General features: G+C 41.8%; 1 pseudogene; it reads left to right on the top strand.

Moving 5' to 3' along the window:
* The first annotated feature begins 237 nt into the window (after positions 1-237).
* Positions 238-894, top strand: LOC116865981 (annotated as a pseudogene).
* Positions 895-2448: the final 1554 nt, after the last annotated feature.

Below are 2448 nucleotides of genomic sequence, written 5' to 3'. Positions count from 1 at the left end.
CTGGGGCATCAGTTACAAAGTAAAACCATAAAAGAAGGGGCACATGCAAAGAACTATTAGATTTTGCTAAATTATGTCAGCAAAACTTGGGGAACGTATGTGAGAAGATAGCAATTAAAGAGAGAGTAATATAATTCTGAATGAAGCTGAATTTAGTGCTATGATCTTATGTATCAGCAATTCTAAAAATCAATGCACTCACAAGTCTCTTTCCCAGTTATTGTGGCAAGGGGTACCATGAACAGCAAAGTCTCCCATGACACCCCATACAAGGCAGTGAGGGAAGTCCTACACGGGAACCAAGACAAGTGCCCAAAGTTTTTGGAGACAGTGGAGTTGCAGATCTGCTTGAAGAATGATGACCCCCAGAAGAACAAATGTTTTTTGGGCACCATCCAGGCTTAAGTCCACTCCCTTCCTCAAGTTCTCCATATGTGCTTTGGGGGATCAGCAGTGCTATGATGAGGGCAAGGCTGTGGATATTCCCCACCTGGACACTGAAGCACTGAAAAAAACTCAACATGAATGAAAAATGAGTTCAGAAGCTGGCCTGAGAAGTATGATGTCTTTTTGGCTTCAGAATCTCTGATCAAGCAGATCCCATGAATACAGGGCTCAGGCCTGAATAAGGCAGGCAAGTTCCCCTCCTTACTGACCCACAATGAGAACATGGTGGCTAAGGTGGATGAAGTGAAGTCCATGATCAAATTCCAGATGAAGAAGGTGCTGTGTGTGGCAGTGGTCGTTGGCCACATGAAGATGACAGATGATGAGCTCATGTACAACATCCACTTAGCTATTAATTTCCTGGTATCATTGCTCAAGAAGAATCGGCAGAATATCCAGGCTTTATACATCAAGAGCAACATGGGCAACCCCCAGTGCCTATTCTAAGGCACAGCTTAATAAACCCTAGTGCTACCATTACCTGTTTGCCTGTGACTAGGGAAAGGGAGGTGGTTTGTGAGCTGACATTGTATGCCAATGCACTGGGCTGATGCTGCAATTTTTGGCACTCAGTGATGGGTAGTCATTTTCTCCACACTGCAAACCAAGAAATGGATTCTATCTACCTTCAAAACCGTAGTCTTATTTAGATCTCTTGGAACTGAGAACATGTGATACTTAGAACATGGGTCTGCTAACCAGGACTGAAGCTTTTCTGATAACCCTGAGAAGGGCAGAGTGGAACTTCACATTGAAGACATTGACTCAGTCCTTGGCAGTGTGCTTAACCTATGGCCTTGAAGCCGCTTCCCTTTAAGCCAGATTCTTTCCATGGGCTTTTTGTTTTGTTTCATTCCTGTAAATTGTGCCTCTGGGCTCTTGGTCTATAGGGATCACAAGGAATGTTCCAAATGGAGATCAAGTTCCTAGATTATTCAGAAGGGAGTGCTCCACAATCTTGAGAAATTGATCTGGTATTTGCTTGTCTGACCCCACATTGAATACCCTATGTTCAGGGTAGCAATTCTGCTGTGTGAGATGTTTAGGAAAACACAAGCAAAAGACCTATACAATATTGTAATTCATCTACAGTGTTTTCTAGGGGAGTTTAGCAAATGGGTAGAATCAGGCTGTGGAAATGTATAGGCCCTTTGTCCCCCAGGTGGGTTCTGCCCCTTTCCTGACCTGAGGCAATTCCCTGTTGGGGTTCTTGCCTCCACCACCAAGTACTGGAAAGTTGGTTTTGGTGTGGTAGGAAATACCTGTGATTTAACTTTTAACTTGAATCTGCTTCATTTAACTTTGATAAAGTAACTAGTTTATCCCTCCATCTTTTAATACAGCTGAAAGTCTATTTCAAACCATAAATAAAAATGTCGCACCTTCTTATAACAAGCTTGAACCATGAAGAATACAAGTTTTTCACCAAAGTAATAAAAAAATAACATTAAAAAAAATAAAATCAATAGGTTCACCCAGGCAGCTGGGAGTGCTTCTAAATGGTTGATAGAAATCTTGACTCAGGGCACCTTTGTGGCTCAGTTGGTTAAGCATATGCCTTTGACTCAAGTCATGATCTCAGGGTTCTGGGATGGAACCTCACATCAGGCTCCCTCTCAGCAGGGAATCTGCTTCTCCATCTCCCTTTCCCTCTGTAATCTCTCTCACACACAAATAAATAAACTTTAAAAAAATTTTTTTTCAGGGCCCCTGGGTTGTTCAGTCATTAAGCATCTGCCTTCAGCTCAAGTCATGATCCCAGGGTCCTGGGATCGAGCCCCACATCAGGTTCCCTGCTCGGTGGGAAGACTGCTTTCCCTCTCCCACTCCCCCTGCTTGTGTTCCTGCTTTCACTGTCTCTCTATCTATCAAATAAATAAATAAAATCTTTAAAAAAATAACATTATTAAAATTTTTTTTTCTTAAATAAACTTGATGTTTAAAAAAAAGGAACTTTGATTCAGGGATAGCATACTGTAAATAAAGTCAATATTCATGTAA

Source organism: Lontra canadensis, unplaced genomic scaffold (assembly GCF_010015895.1).
Source record: "Lontra canadensis isolate GAN:19392208 unplaced genomic scaffold, GSC_riverotter_1.0 scaffold8, whole genome shotgun sequence".
Classification (NCBI taxonomy): Eukaryota; Metazoa; Chordata; class Mammalia; order Carnivora; family Mustelidae; genus Lontra; species Lontra canadensis.
The sequence above is the reverse complement of the archived record's forward strand: the minus strand, read 5'-3'. Positions and strand labels throughout refer to the sequence as shown.